The 17,709-nt window shown below is 39.7% G+C and overlaps 1 pseudogene; it reads right to left on the reverse strand.

Annotated features, from left to right (window-relative positions):
• Positions 1 to 1,147: 1,147 nt before the first annotated feature.
• On the reverse strand, positions 1,148 to 2,239 carry LOC149198825 (uncharacterized; annotated as a pseudogene).
• Between the last annotated feature and the right edge of the window lie 15,470 nt (positions 2,240 to 17,709).

Below are 17,709 nucleotides of genomic sequence, written 5' to 3' on the forward strand. Positions count from 1 at the left end.
AAAAAACATGCCTAACCACATGCCATATTAAAACAAATCATAACCGTGCCCTACTTAAAAAACAATTATGTGTTAAACTTCGTTTCATGGGGATTCGAACCTAGAACCACCTCCAACTGGGCGCCAAACTTAGCCTCTAGGCCAACGGACGTCCTTGCAAAGTCCGCCCACAAAAATACTTAAACCCTCATTTCTTCAGTGCGCAGAGGCCAAGGAGAGCGTGGAAATCAAGACAATATTTTTTTATTAATTTGCAGGTGGAACCATGAGCGAGGAAAAGAGAAAAGCAGAACCATAATTGAGCCCAATTTTCAAGAGGGCGAAATTTTGCCAGTGTCCAAATTGGACAAACTTTATTTCGATCCTACACCTCTCAATGACATGAACCTGATGGCACAAACATAATTTTGATCTGAGTAGCAGATCTTCAGATGACCCAGAGGAGGGAATCTTTGAGGAATCTAAAAGATTCCTATAGCCCTAGATTTTCACTTTGTCAGAAATCAGAAATTTGACAGTTGATTTTACACTATCTGACGCCACAAATATGATGGTGCAATCAGATTTTCCATTTGATCATTTAATTTTTTGGCCACTTTTCAAAGTGGAGTGTAGGTGTCAGCATTCAATGTGTGAGCAAACATTTCTATGAGATTCGACGCCACGAGATTGATGGTACAACCAAATCCAGCAGTTTATCATCCTTTTCTTCAGATAACTCCTTGATGTGAGGTATATGCAATGTGATCATGTACTTCTTTATTGTTAGCCTCACTCTCTTAAAAATCAATAATAAATCCAATTATTAAATTAAATAAATAAAATCATGAGAATTCCTCAAACTAAGGAGTCTAGTTTGGATGAGAAATTCTCTCCAACAAGCTCTCCTAAATTAGTGTGTAAGTTGAAAAATTGTCTCAACTAGGTGAGTCTAAGATAGACGCACTATCTTAAGACCACTTACTCATGTATTTAAATGTATTATGAAATTATTTGAATAATGAGAATTACATGAGCATGAGAGACCACATGATGGCTCTTTGCCTTTTCCGCCAATTTAATTTTTGTCAGTTAATTTGTTGTGCATATAGTTATATGGCTTTGTGATTCTTCTTCATGTGGTATTGGAGCCAAGTTAACAAAGATGCTAAGGAGACAAGTCAAGTTTCTTGTTGCATTTTAAGGAGACAAAGGCAAAGTCTTCTTGCTGGTGCGAGATGTTTAGAGCCAAGATTGTTGGTTGTGTGTGTTGTTTAGGAGTAGCAACTCCCGCGTAGTGAAATTGGTTGCCAACAAGGGCCACAAAATCACTCTTCTGAACTGTCCATGTTTGTCTCCACAAAAATGCCTGCACTGTATTTCCTATGCCTGTACGAATAGCTATTGCTAGTTGTGTTGCCTCTTGAATAGTTTTACGACAATCAACTGCATCACTGACATGGAAATCTAGAAATGTCTAGGTGTTCCTAAATTCTGGTGAGTAATCTGTTAGCATGTAAAGTTATATGGTTGCATAAATTCCTCCTAGAAGGGTACGCTTGGCATACTAGTCAAGATCTGTTGAGCGGTCACCAACAACATGCCAAATTTCATCCATTAAAATAGCCCTTTGCTTAAAGCTTGTTGGAAGATTGGGTGGATTTGCCTGAATGCTTAATGCTTGAGTCCATTTAGAAATGGAGGGGACCTGCATTTCTAGACGAATTCAAATGATTTTGGCTAGGTGATCATGAAGCACCAGATGGGATAGTTCTTCTTCACGGGATTCAATCTCCCCTAGTAGCCTTTGCAGACAATCATCCATGAAGTAGTCAACAAGGGCAACCTCCTTCCTAGGAAATGCACCCACAATTGAAGGTGAGAGACCCGCCTCTCTCGCCCCTGCTACCATCGCTTCCTCTGTCCATCTCAAATTTGGCACATGTTCAAGCATCGCTTGCAGAACTCGAGTCTGATAGTCTTTGATGTCATGAGTCGTCTTTTTCTCCTCCTCGGTGTGCTTCTCTTGCGAGTCTGTCTACATGGGCTCTGGCTTCACATCTTCATGGATCTAAGAAGAGGATGCATCGTCTGAAAGCACCCTTAAATTGTAGGGCAATGGCCTATTAATATTTCGCAGAGGAGACTAAGAAGGATGGAAGAGCGGGGGATTATTGAGATCGCGGTGAATTGATGATGAAATTGACAGCCATCGGGTTCTCCAGATGCCATTGGAGAAGCTCCATCTAATTACGTTCATGGTCAAATGAAATGAAGAAATTTAAGAAGGGTAGAATCAATATACTAAAAAAAATTGATTGTTTTGAATTATAGCCTAAACCACCTTCCCCATGGCTGATTCATTCGGCTCCATAATGCCTATTTCTAGATTAGATGTTGCTACTATATCTGAAGCCTCAGTCTCAGTTAATGTGTTCCCCCAATATTCAATTACATTGTTTATTTGACCGAAATGTTTCAAAGTCTCTGCCATTGCCTTTTGAAGTTGTTCATACAAAGAATGAGACCTCTCATCAAGGATCTTCTGTTGAACCAGTAGCAAAAAGGAAATCTTGGAAAATCTGCACGTGGCCCTGTCAAATTGCACTGAACAAAGACAGACAACGCTGCTATTCCGAGGGCCATAACTAGCATTGCTCGGCAATGCGCCTCTGGATCACTCAACAACCAAAATGTGACAAGGCATGGTCAAGATTTGCGTTGAAAATCACTGAGGAAAAATTCATTCAATAGAAATGCAACTTGGTAAGTTTATAGCTCTACGATTTGGATTTTCATCAGTTTATGCAAGTCCAGTTCTGTTCAACGTATTGAGTTGAAGGATGTGGGAGCAGAGTATTTATTGGTGAGTTTTAATACTTGTTTTGTTGGTCGATTTGGAAGGGAATATGATGGTAATGGGGTATTTATGGTTGAGCAAGAATCGGTCTGATGGGTAATTAAATGCTTGGAATTTGAATTGTTAGATTTCAAAGGGATAGCAATGGAGTTTTTTGTATCAGATTGCATACTCTATATTGAATTAAATCTGAATGAAATTGTTCGTATTGAGAGCATGGGAGACTTAGTGAATGCGCCCGACACATTGAAGATCCAGTGACATAAGAAAAAGGATTAGTGCATCAGGTGCATTAATTTTTATTTTGGAGAGATACAACATTTTTTTAAATTTGGAGTGATAAGTGAGGATTTTTAAAAGGAAGCTCATTGTTGTATTTTGAAGAAAGTTTTTTAGTAGAGTGTACTTTTATTTTTGAAGACAAGCTGCTTCAAGAATTTGTGAGCTTGGCATTCTCATTGTTTGAGAAATTTCATTCACAATGTTGTGAAGGTGAAGGTTGATGTACTCCCATACTTAAATAAAAACATATCTTTTTGGTGGTGATTGTGTCCTAGATTCACCTGAAATTGAATAAGGGGATCTTAGGTACACCATGTGTATGTTTGTGACGGCGCATGCTACTTGATATTGTTTTTGTTTTGTGTCTATTTTTGACACTAACCTTCATGTGGTATCCTTCTAATATGGTACACATGTAGCACACAACAAATTAGCGAATTGCATGCACATAATCATTTTCATTCAAGCTCCCGTACTCAAGCTTAAATACACAAGCACAAAGCGTCACATCATCAACTTGATAAGATGATCTTCCAAGCAAGCACATTTCACACTATGTAATCAAAGCAATCAAGTTAAGGATGCTACAAATTAAGCATTTCAAGCCAAGATGACATCAACATCATCAACAATTTTTGTATCACTTGTAGATAAACTTTTTTAATTGAATTGTACAGGTGAATTCTCAGTTGTAACCGACACCCTAATTTGTATTGTTAAGCTGAATACATTAAGTCAAGTAAGTCTTCAACTGAGTCCTCAAGATTGAACTTGTCATTTGTCTCTTGGGTGCATTTTCGACAGTGTTCGACACCCATCCTTTTTTAAAATCAACAGATTCAGTGAGTACATTCAAGAAAGCACAAAGTTTCAGTAATCAAGCAAGCAAGTTCAATAAATCCATCTAGCAAGCAATCATCATCAAACGAGTGTGAATTCTAGTATTCTATTCTTCAAGTGAGCATCAAATCAAGTCAGTGTTTAATGCAAGTGCAATAAGCAAAAAATCAAGTGAGCATGTCATTTAAACAACCAAGCAAGCAAGCGTGTCAAAATCAAGTGTGAAGTTGATTGCATCATTACAAAGTGTCCATGAAGAATTCAAGCAAAGCGATCATCATCAAGAGAGCGTGAAATCCAGAGTTCAAGCAACCGAGTTATAAAATTCTACCAAGTGTTTAAAGCATCAGCAACAAGCGAGCCTAAACTCAAAGTGAGCAAGTTCACATGGCGAAAACCATTTAGTTATTAAAGATTCTTAACAATTTGACCCTCTCAACTGCTGAAGACATGGTGTAAATCAGCAAATCAACTCTTGTGGATATTTAAATGTATCTACAACAAGCATATGAAACAATTGAGTTCCTTCAATTGGAATCGCAACTTCAAAGAGATGAGTTGCAACAGAAGAGTGATGTTTCCAAGTCTTTCATCCATACAGATGAAGATAAAGATTATAGAGTTCAGGCTTCTGTGATCCGTATCAAGTTTGTGAGAGATTTTTTGGCGAAAATCACATGGAATACCATTTGTCGATGCGTTTCGAACCAACTAGTGTGGTTCATTGTCAGGACAAGTTGAAGAAACAGATCTAGCTTAGCATGTTAAATAGTCTGAGCAAAGCCTCCCACGGCTAACTTGACCAACGACTTGTTTGACTCTAGGACCGGAGTCAAAATTATTTTATTAATTTAATTAGTAATATTTAGGACCAATCCCTTAAATATATATATAAAAATATATAAAATATTTTTAATGGGTATTTAGTTCAAAAAGTATTATTAAAAATTATAAGTTAATTAGTATTTAAAAGGAAATTTAGTTAAAAATTCCCTGAATCATCATATTTAACTAAATTTCCTTTTAAATACTAATTAACTTATAATTTTTAATAATACTTTTTGAACTAAATACCCATTAAAAATATTTTATATATTTTTATATATATTTTTAAGGGATTGGTCCTAAATATTACTAATTAAATTAATAAAATAATTTTGACCTCGGTCCTAGAGTCAAATTAGTCGTTGGTCAAGTTAGCCGTGGGAGGCTCTACTCAGAGTATTTAACATGCTAAGCTAGATCTGTTTCTTCAACTTGTCCTGACGATGAACCACACTAGTTGGTTCGAAGCGCGTCGACAAATGGTATTCCATGTGATTTTCGCCGAAAAATCTCTCACAAAGAAAATAAATATGATGATTACCAATCACTGATCCAACCAACTTCAAGTGTCGAAGTGGTCCCTGATCCAGTTCAACTTTCTTCCAAACCAGTCATCAAGCCATGGGAAGAACTTCAAAGTAACAAAAATTTACGAGGATTAGGATATGACAAAGATGAAAACAACTTGCATATCCCTGATTATTCAAAGCCCATTTAGTTCGTCAATGTCGGATTACTTGAATAAATAACCTCAGCAAGTTCTCAGCAACTTGAAGACCGACATCAATGCACACAAACTGAAGTTGCAGACAAACAGAAATGCACACAAGCTCAAGTTGTGGACAAACCGACATGTTCTCATTGTCAAAGAACCAGTCATCTGGAAGATCAATGTTTTGATCTCCATCCTTGTCACCATTGTGGCAAGACAAATCACTCATCAAAGAAACGCAACAAACAACAACAATCAGCCAGATTGAAGATAAATTATTCATGGATTGATCCCTAGCAATGGTCATCCACAACCAAAACACTGTACAAGTTTTACAATCGGATTCACTCACACATATTGCAGCCAACAATCAAATGAAGATGGTACTCTCGTGCAGTTGAATGGGGGAGTACACCAGTGAAACACTCCTACACCTATAGGGGAGGAGTTCAGATATAATTTGAAGCAGATTGCCTCTCCTTTTAGCTAACAAAGGGGGGGAAATGTCAATGAAATTGATAATTGGTTGTTAGACTGAAAGTCTCGACAACATTAGCGAAGCAGCTAGTGGGCATTTTCATTAGTGAGTGAGCATCAACAAAATTCGCCAGTGGACAATCGATAGCAAAGTCAGCCGTGAGCAGTTTTCAAACACAGCAAAAGTGACAGTGAGTTGTTTTTCAGCCAGTGGGCGATCATCATCAGCAGATACGCCAGTGGGCGTTCATCACATTTTGTTAGTGGACACAGGACGCTGATTTCAAGGAAAGGACAGTTGGATCCTTTTGCAGCTTGGCACATGATGGATTTGTAAAGCGACATTCAGAGATGAATCAGACATGTAGCTGATTCATGTTCTCTTCCGATTTGAGTTTTTTCAGCATCCAACTTTAGCGGTTTTTCAAGCAAATGTCTTTTGAGGATCAACTTGAGAACTTGGAAGATGGTTCCTTATTTGTTTTGGATTTATCATTGGGGGGGGAATGTTAGCCTCACTCTCTTAAAAATCAATAATAAATCCAATTACTAAATTAAATAAATAAAATCATGAGTATTCCTCAAACTAAGGAGTCTAGTTTGGATGAGAGATTCTCTCCAACAAGCTCTCCTAAATCAGTGTGTAAGTTGAGAAATTGTCTCAACCAAGTGAGTCTAAGATAGACGCACTATCTTAAGACCACTTACTCATGTATTTAAATGTATTATTAAATTATTTGAATAATGAGAATTACATGAGCATGAGAGACCACAGGATGGCTCTCTTCCTTTTCCGCCAGTTTAATTTTCGTGAGTTAATTTGCTGTGCATATGGTTATATGGCTTTGTGATTCTTCTTCATTTATCTCTTTGCTTGAGATGCATTGTGTTGTATAGATCCATGTTTGATGTTTGATGTGGGATCTTGTTTTGTTCTTGATGTGAGATGTACTTATTGTCATGTTTTGATTGAGATCCCTTTTTTGTCATGTTGACGGGATACTCATGTGTCGCCATGTATGTTTGAATTGAGATCCCTTTGATGCCATGTTGGCAGGATGCTTATTATTAACATATGTGAAATTATGTCATGCTGATAGGAGTCCTTTTTTGAATGAGAGTTCCTGCAGCAGAACATCTCTTAGATCCACTCCCACGTGAGGGCATATTCCTTATGTTAGTGTCAGTCAGTTCAGCCTGTGACCAGTGATCAAATGTGCTCTTACAAGGTGTTGTTAGGGTGTGAAGTCAAATTTTTGTCATTTTAGTGAGTCTTCAAATAAAAATTTGATCACTGGTTGTTATGTCTAGGTCACTACTGCTCCCTTCACTTACTCATGGTCTTCATCACTCATCATGTTCATTGTCTTCTTCGCGGTATCATATCTTCATTTAAATGTCTTGGGTCATGAAATGGTTAAATTCCTCATTTTAGGTCATGGTCTAGGGTTTCACTCCATGTGTCGTCATGATACCATATGTCAAAACATAACATGTCCATCATAATTTAGTGGGTAAAGGGATTTATCAGCTTAGGGAAAGAAAAATAAAGGTAAAGGTAATGTTTTATTTCAAATAAGACAATGTTGCAGTACACTACCTCGCCTCATCATTTCTCATAGGGACATGCTTGCTTCAAAATATGTTTATGAGAAAATGGAGAATAATTTTACAAAAGTGAAAGAGGTTTTTGTCCTTTATATTCCAAGGAACAAAAACCTCCTTCCTTTTATGCACAGGTGTTATGATTTGAAAGAAATTCCCAAAATACACTTGCTATGGAAGAGTTAATGAACTTATGGACAACTTGACTTAAAGACAATTTTTCAAGGGTTTGGAGCAGTTGTTCGTAGTTCTTAAGGACTCTATTGTATAGTAGACATCCTAAGCTTTCCAATGGTACCTTCAGATCATGATTTTGATTAGTGGAAGGCATCCAAAATTTCTCTGCAAGTTGGAGCTTCTCTTTTGTCAGAGAAACCCTGAGTTTTTGGAGTGACACTGGGAAAATCAACTTTTCTCCCTAATGGAGTGTCCAAATTACATGTTGGAGGTGTCCATATTATAGCAGACTTCAAGAGTCTTCCAACGAGCTATCAATCTCTCAATTTTGAGAAGTTTAAGTTCTCCAAAAGTGGTTTGGAAGATGGTGCCATGCTTGTGTGAAATACGCTGTGCTTTGGTGCTGTGCGTAGGAACACTGTGTTGCGCACAGGACAGAGTGTCCGGAAATCTTTCAAAACTCTCCCAAATTAAAATTTTTCACTTGCAAGCTTGATTTTATTTAATTCTAAGCCAAGGGAAAAGTAAGTACACCATCATTATCCCTCTTTTGCTTTTCCAAAATCATCTCATGTCACTGATTTTTGAAGTTAGGGTTTGTAGTCAAATTTGCATGGGAAATGATAGGGTGAAAATGGCCATCTTTATTTTTGGTTCCTAAAACATGTAAAATGGTTTCCTACACCTGCATACATGTTTAATAAACCATTTTAACCATTCAATTCACCTCAAAACAAAGTTTAAACACTCACAAAACAAAACCCTAGCCCATTCCTAGAGGTTTTTTGGCAAATTTCATCATAAACCCTCTTGTTTCCACCTGCAAGCAGATCACTCATCCACTGTTCCTTCACTCATTTTCATCAGATTCTAAAGTTCATATCCACCTTTTTCAAAGCTCCTCTGTCATTTTGTCAAAATCCACCTTCACATCACTTCATTTTCATTCATACCTCACAGTCTATTTTTCATTCAAATGGAGGTGGGGTCCTCTAGCAAATGAGTGGAGAAGACTTAGCTATCCAAACCTGAGGTGACCAAAGTGTATAAGAAAGGGCAGAGGCTTGTATTTTCTTCTCACAAAGAGAAAGGGGCCAAACCTTCTTCATCGACAAAGCAGGAATCAACAGCAAAGGATAAAGACATAGTGGAACATGAGTTTGAACTAATTGATCCAGAGGCTGAGGATCAAACCACAAACATGAGACAAACAATCAGGGACAAGGAATACCAAATCAAGGAGCTGGCGATAAATTTGGAAAGGGAAAATTATGTTATATCATTCCTTGAAAAGGAAAACAGTCAACTCAAAGCAAAGGAGTTGATACTAGAAAAGGAAAAAGCTAAGTTAATGCAGAAAATCGGCAAAGATAAGGAGATAATGACACCAAGTGAGCCTGAAGCATCAGAGGTGAGAGTAAAAAGGAAAAGTTGAAGAACAAGAGGCCTCAAGAAATATATGCAAGAGGAACAAGAGCAAATTTTGCTTAATGAGGATCTTGACCTAGAAGATAAGATCACCCTAGAGAAGGCAAACAAAGACAATCAGTTGCTCAGACACATGGCACACCACTATCAAGCTCAAAACATGATCGCCAATGTTAAGGTAAAACAACTTGAAAACAAGCTCAAGGAGGCCAAAAAAGACCAAAAGGATGAGGGAAACTTGGAGATGCTTTCTGAAGCCTCCATGAAGCTATAAAAAAACCTATTTTTACACCTCCCCTCCAATTTTGAGCGAATTCTGAGCATTTTGAGTTTTTTGAGAAATTTTGGCCTAAATTCAGAAATTCAGCTGCTTCAGAGGTGCTGCGCTTTTTCCTCAGGCCTCCATTTGAGGGAAGGTTTACATTTTTGGAAAGGTCTTTCCATCCTCTAAAAACCCATTTTCCTAGATTTTGCAAAGGTGGCTTAGTTTTGGAGAAAAATGCAAAGAAGTGGCAAAAAACTAGCATTCTAGACCATTTTTCGATAGGCGCTGCGCTTCTGGAGTGACCTTGGGAGAATGGATTTTTAAAGGTCTTACCATGCTCCAAATTTAGAAATTCAAACTGTTCTGGAAACTAGACTTGAAGGGATAGCTGACCATTCTCTCAGATTTTCATTTGGACCCCTGGAAGGCACCTCACAATCAGTGCAAAGTCGGTGCTGCGCTTCTGCACTTTCTGTGTTTTTATTTCGAAAATTTCACTGTGTAAAATTTCTAGTTTCTAGTCTGACTTGGTCAAAGTCAGAATTCTCTATGTAATGGCACTAGTTACAAGGCTAGGTGAAGTAGGCATGAATAAATGTACATCATAGGTTGTTTTTGATGTTTATTAGGCCTCATAAAAGAGGCAAACTCCTAAACAAACTCTTCATGAAGTGTTTGAGTTTCACTTTCTCACTCTCACCTGTTGGTTGAGAGAATATTGGAGTCAGTTCCTCCACCAAGGAATTCGACTCTTGAAGGTGGGAAAGTGGTCTAGGAGAGTCTATATGTATCATTTCTCCTCAGGAGAAGAGGGTGGAACTTTTTGTGAAGGAATCTTGCATTATAATCATCTTTCAACTAATACAGATACAGGTTGCAGCTATTTTCAAGGAACTCTAGCCTAGTGAGTTCATGGTGCTTGTACTTCATTATTTTTGTTTTCTCATGGTCTAAACATCTTTATCTACATTATATCTCTTCTTTCTATGAATTCCTTGTGATAAAATACTCATAATTCTTGTTTTTCAAGCTCTGTTATCTGGTTTTCATAGTTATGTGTTTTGTCTTCCCAAGCTAATGAAATCGTGTTTATTTATGCTCATTAGTTTCTTCCACACTATATCCTCTATACTACACTAAAAAATACTCAAATTACACCATGGCTTTTGACATCTAGCTCCTTCTTATGTTTGCTCCTGTATTCCCACAACCTATACCTACTTGTGGCTCCAAACCCTAAGTTTAGCAAATCCTTAAAAAACTAATTTTTCGCAAACAAATACACATATCTAGCCTAAAATTCATTTGCTTTAAAGTCATATCACTGATAAGAGACTTAGAGAGATCCCTCTCATGCTCAGTAGGGCTAGCTACTGAGCTGAAGTGGTTTGAGGTTACTCTTGTCGATTTCCTTTTCAGCCTAGGCGATTGTAAGGACTAACACCTTTATGACAGAAAAACACATGCATGTACATCATCACTCTTTCCAGCACTTAATGCAATGGCCTACACCATCTTGACTCGGGGCCCATAGACGTAGTCCCTCCTGGACGAACATTGTTACCAACGTCTTGTGTTTTATGTTGTTGATTCTTGTCATGTTCCTTCTTCTTTACAACATGCATATTTGTTCCTTTATATTCTTTTAAACGCAATTCTTATCACATCAGGAAAGCAAAAGATCTTGGTTAAATATGGGACTTGAGTTCACTCGGATCACTACTACGGACTACACTCCCACGTATCGTTGCGTATATTTTGGGAGTCCCCAATAGGTTGCTATCCATCCATAGGTAACTGAGTCAGCCGCCTTGTATACCATGATACACCGAACACAACATTTGGGGAGATTTCCTGCACATATGTTAAGTCCTTGGTTCGCCAAGGTGTATATTATAGTTCAGGGTTGCTTGGTAAACCTTTATGCCTAGTTACCCCTTTGTTTTATTTTATGTATTTAATTTCTAAAATCAATTAATTGACCATGGAACAACATCCTCCTCATGGAACAACTCCTTATTAGATCTTAGGTTGAGACTAATGGCAACAGTTACCAAGTCCACCAGTTAAGGAAACCTCTCTGAAGAGAATCTTGGTCTGTTTCCTTCTTTTGGAAATATTGGTGCTCCTTATATGGCAACATTATCCCTTCTCGAATTTGCCATTAGTTTACCAGTTTCGTTATTTTCAACCCCTATGGTTCTGAATGTCCAAACTACATCTCAACTAAGTTCTCCTGCACTTGAACAACATCAACCTCATGTTGATCCTAAAGTTGACCCTTTTCTTTATTCACCTATTGTTTCTTCATCCCTTTCTTCCTCTTAGTTTGGTGAAAGTCTTAATTCTAGTAACTGGGAATCTAAGAAGAAGAAGAAAAGGACAAAGAAGAAGAAACAAAATATGCAAGGGGGAAACCAAACAACCATTGCTACATATGTGACTAGTATGAAGAAACCTTCCAATCAACCTCGTACATTTAAATTCCCTTGCATATTATGTAAGGATGAACACCTTCTTAGAGATTGTCTTGGTATTCCCAAGGTATTAAAAGTGTGGTCTACAGGCTCACATTAGCCTTTGTCATAAGATTCTGGAGATCATTATGGTGATAAACCCTCAACTAGTGATAGTAAGGTCCATGGGAAAAAAAGGTAAAGTCAAATTTCCCTGTAAGCTATGTGAAGAGAATAATCCTATTCACCTTTGTCCTTATATGGATGAAGCCTCAAAAGTGTTGGAAAACCTTACAGATTCTCAACCACGACTTCTCGCTGGTTACCAGAAGCTTTCTCCTAATCCTCCACTAGTTGATGAAGTGATTGATCAGAATTTGAATTTAATCAATCCCGCTCTCTCTAAACATGAATCCCCTGAGTTTGTTCTCGACCAACCATTGGTTGAGAAAATGGTTGACTCGATTCTGCCTTCATTTGATCATACCTTTCCCATAGAGAGTGAGTCTCATACTGCTCATGTTCTTCTTGTTTCCTCAGATTTCAATGAACTAGGGGGAAATCCTCCCGTTCCAATGGAATAGGGGGGGAATCCTCCCTTTCCAATAGCATAAGGGGGCAGTCGTCCCATTCCTACAACACCCCCTCCAAGTAGTATGGTCACTTCCTTTGATTGTTGTCGATTGACAAGATATCGTCTTCCTTCTTACGTTCCCTTCCAGATCGTGGTACAAGCTTATAATGTGGTTGTACCTAGAATAATCATAGATGAAGGCACATCTATTAATATTTTATCCTCAACTACTTGGCAAGATTTAAGTTCCTCGCAGCTTGTGCCCATTACCTAGAATCTGTTGGATTTTAACAGAGGAACCAGTCAAACATGAGGGATCCTTCCTAAGTTGCCTATTAATTTGGGAGGAAAGATTGAATATATTGATGTGATGGTAGTCCAAGGTCCTTTTGATTTTAATTTACTCCTTGGGCTTGACTATGTTTATGTCATGGGAGCTCTTGTCTCTTCACTCTTTTGTGTGATGTGTTTCCGCATGAGGGAAGAATTGTAACCATTGACTAGGTTTCACTCATTGGTCCTAATTTGACTCTGAATCAACCAACATCCCTAAATGGCCCTTGTATTCAAGTGGTGTAGAAATTTTGAATAATTAATCACTTATTCACAGAGATTACCCCGATTATACACTATTGTGGAATACATTCACAATACATAATCTCCTCTACGTTGATCATCAATTTAGCAGCATCAAAAACAATGAAACATCAATCGCATGCACACATTAACACAGTATGTAACCCGGGGAAAGCATACAACTGAAAACCCCACACTATCTGTATATTATAATGATAGAGAACATGTAACAATACATAGTACAATACTCCTCACAATTACTCAATACTATCTCCACCTGTTACACACAAAACTAGCTCAGATCTGATCAATCACTGCTCAAATCTCCTCCGCTGCTTTGCCTGCCTCCACTGCGCAATCCTGCAAGGGAATCAATCACTCTGTGAAATCGAATTCCTTTGGTTATACTATGCAAGCCTCATGGGCAATCTCCATCCATGCATGTGCAAATCTCATGCACAACTATAGTCACAACTGATAGCAATCTCAACCTCTAACACCTCTCTCCACTGAAATGTACATGCATTGAGTTAACTGATGTATTCTTCAGTTGCTTTATGAGTTAATAATTAGTGAAGTAATTAATAATTTAATTCACACAACTCATCACTAGAGTATTCTTTAGTTAGACTAAAATACAACTAGTTCAACCAAGTCAAACTGAACACAACTCCATCAACTCCATAATCAACTCCACCAAACTCAACCACATGAGTTCTAACTGATGTCCTGCATGCAATAGCTCAACTGAACCACAAGAAAAGCGTATTTCCTTCTGACAGCTGCATGTGCCACATCTGTAGCTCAAACTGAAGTGCTCCAAGAGGATAAGATAATGTTTATAGTCCAAATATTATTATGAGACAATAATATTTGACTTTTCTATTTTTAGCCTGACAGTCTAAAAATAGAAACCTGCCCATATGTCTAAAAATAGAAGTCCATCTATTTTTACCGACATGACCAATCATCCACAAATAACATACTGCAACTCATAGACCATGACCCATATGTCTAAAAATAGACTTTGCGCCAAAAATAGCCTACGGGCCCACTTAGTGAAGGCAACTTCTTTCCACTAAGCTCCATCATCTTGTTGCATTCTCAACACTCCCTCTCAACAAGATATGGATTATCAGCAACCCCTATCTTGCCTCGGTTGTATTCGAATTTGCTGCTGGTGAGTGCCTTCGTCAAGATATCAGCATCCTGATCCTCTGTTGGAATGTATGAAAGTAACATGACTCTCCGCCGCACACAATCTATGATATGATGGTACCTGATGTCAATATACTTGGATCTATCATGAAATACTGGATTTGCCGAGAGTTTAATGCAACTCTGGTTATCACAATAAATAACTGTAGGCTCCAAGTGAGAACCGAACAACCCGACTAGGATCTTCCTCATCCATATAGCCTCGCATGCAGCCAAACTTGCTGCCATATACTCGGCCTCTACTGAACTGAGTGCCATGGATCTCTGCTTCCTGCTGTAGCAAGAAACTGCTGTCGACCCAATACTGAAGACCCCTCCAGATGTGCTCTTTCTATCTGTTGGGCTCCCTGCCAATCTGCATCCGTGAAGCCACATAGCTTCACCTCATCCTCCTGTCTGTACCACAAACCATATCCCGATGTGCCTCTCAAATAACGAAATACATGCTTGCCTGCCTTCCAGAAGAGCTTGGTTGGCTTAACCATAGCTTGTGAAAGCTGGTTAACAGCATAGCATATATCGGGTCGTGTATTGACCAGATACATAAGCGATCCCACCAACTGTCGATAAACAATGGCATCCACCACTTCCGCCGAAGTAGCATCCTCCTTCCTCCAACCGCGAGGAAGAGGAGTATCAACAGGCTTGCAACCATGCATGTTGAACTTCTCTAGTATCTCCCGAAGCATACTTACCCTGAGAAACAAATAGTCCATCACTGCGCTGCCAAATTTCCAATCCCAGGAAATAATGAAGGAGGCCCAAGTCCTTCATCTCAAACTCCTTAGCAAGATCATCCTTGCATGAAAGTATCAACAACTCATCACCCGTTAGAATCAAATCATCTACATAAAGTACAATGATAAGCAACTTACCCTCCACCACAATCTGGTATAGGTTAGGATCTGCCTCACTCTTGGAGAATCCAAGTGCGGTGAAATAACTATCTATCCATGTGTACCAAGCGCGTGGTGCTTGTTTCAACCCATACAACGCTCTCTTGAGCGTGCACACATGCGATTCGCTGCTGAAGATCTCAAAACCTTCGGGCTGCTCTGTGTACACCTCCTCCTCAATGACTTCGTTGAGGAACGCAGTCTTCACATCCATCTGATGAATGTGCCATCCCATCTGCGTTGAGAGAGAAAGAATCGTCCGTATGGAAGAATAACTTGCGGCAGGTGCAAAGGTCTCCTCATAATCGATCCCCTCTATCTGTGAAAAGCCTCGGGCAGCAAATCTTGCCTTGTACTTCTCCACACTCCCGTCAGCTGCCTGCTTAACTTTGTAGATCCATCTCGAACCCACCACTGATTTCCCTTCCGGTCTTGGGACAATCTCCCATGCACTGTTTCTGACAATCGAATCATACTCTTCCACCATGGCATATACCCATGCGAGATCCCCCACAGCTTCCTCGAAAGAGGATGGCTCAGTCACAACACATTTGCTCACAAGAGCCATGTATCCAATGTACCGATCAGGTGACTGTCTCTGCCTGCGTTGGGCTATAGGTGGTCCTACAACTTTCTCTGCATCTTGAGCCAGTCGCTCAGCTTCTATCAAGCGCTTTCTCCCTTTGATGGTTGGCGCTGCATGAGTGGTCTCTTCCACTCCATGAACTTCTTCCTGCGGCTGATCCACGTCCTGAAGCTCATCCTTAGGAACTAATAGCTCCTCATCTGCATGCAAGTGTGGCTCCCTCTCAAGCGAACACTTCATGGCTTTCTTCTCCTAAAATTTTATATCCCGTCGCACAACAGTCTTGCCACTGTCTGGAAAATACACATGATAGTTGTGGGGCGTATCAGTGTACCCCACAAATATCCGAACCTCTGCGGTTAGCTCCAACTTCTTCCTGGCATCCTTCGTCACATGCATGTAAACGTTAGCACCAAAAATCCTGAAATGAGAAAGATCTGGCTTCTTACCAGAATAAGCCTCCTCGGGTGTACTCATGCCAAGTATCCTATGAGGACAATGGTTCTGCACATATACTGCTATATTGCATGCTTTCGCCCACAAGTGAAGGGGTGGGCCCTGATCATGCAACATCGCTCGTGCAACACCCACGATCGTTCTGTTCTTCCGCTCAGCAACCCCGTTTTGCTGTGGGTTATGGGGGGCTATGAGCTCTCTTTGAATCCCTTCTGCACTGCAAAAGTCCTTAAACTCACCAGAGATGTATTCACCACCATTGTTGCTCCTAAGAGCCTTCACTTTCTTCCCCGATTCCTTCTCGACCAGTGCTTTGAACTCATAGAACTTAGAGTATGTCTCGCTCTTCTTCTGCATGAAGAAGATCCAGCACTTACGAGAGAAATCATCAACAAAGATCACATAATACCTGTGTTTTACTGTCGAAGCTACTGAGAGAGGTCCACACACGTCTGTGTGAATTCTCTCAAGGATCATCGTGGCGCGAATATCCTTCTCGTGAAAGGTGGCTTTCACAAACTTTCCTAGAGTAGACCCCTTGCACTGATCTGACTCCGCAAGAGTGCCTTTAGGAAGCCCAGTAGTGATCTGCTGCAGTATCTTCAAGGCTCCATGGTGAAGATGACCCAATCTCCTATGCCACAGCTCGCCATCATCCTGGCTCACCAATCCTTCTGCCTTGCATGCCATTGCTGCGTAGCCATCTACATGCAACTGATAAAGGTTCCTCACTTGAACCCCCATCTTCTGGGTTTCTCCAGTTGTCTTACTGCGCAGGAAAGCCTTTCCCTCGCTGAAAACAACATCATATCCCTTATATTCTAACATCGCCACAGAGATAAGATTCTTCTTCAATCTTGGAACATGCATCACTTCCTTCAATACGAAGGGTTTACCAGACTCCCTCTCAAAGGAAATGGTACCGATACCGGTCGCACTGTATCTACCATCATTGCCCATCTCGATGTGCACTCCATGATCTTTCTCCTCCAGATCAGAAAACAAATCTCGATCTCCTGTCATGTGAAAAGACACACCACTATCCAAGAACCATACCGATCCCATCACACTTGAAACCAAGCATGCGATCAATTAAAAATCAAGCTCAAACTGCGAGGCTAGAGCCTCTCCTACTGCAGATCCAGCAGCTTGCTTGTTCTTCTTCTTCTGCGGACAATTAGTGGCACAGTGTCCGTGCTGGTGACAATGAAAGTACTTCACCTTGGACATGTCCTGCTTCTTTCCTTTTGCACCGGAATGAGAAGCTTTCTTGCTCTTCCCCTTCTTTGCTTTGGCAGCCAAAGCACAATTTTCTTCATCAGTTTCCTTTGATGAAGATCCGTCCCTGGTATTCCGCCTGATCTCCTCCTGCACAAGATTTGACCAAAGTCTCTCCCATCCTGGCAATTTCTCCTGACCATTGATAGAGTCCTGATAGGAATTCCAACTCTTCGGAAGTCCAAGGAGAGCCAAGCTCACCAAGTCCTCATCATCGAC

The sequence above is a fragment of the Pinus tabuliformis genome, chromosome 2_1 (genome assembly GCF_031772625.1).
Source record: "Pinus tabuliformis cultivar Carrire ecotype Pingquan chromosome 2_1, CPIR1, whole genome shotgun sequence".
In the NCBI taxonomy this organism is placed as follows: domain Eukaryota; kingdom Viridiplantae; phylum Streptophyta; class Pinopsida; order Pinales; family Pinaceae; genus Pinus; species Pinus tabuliformis.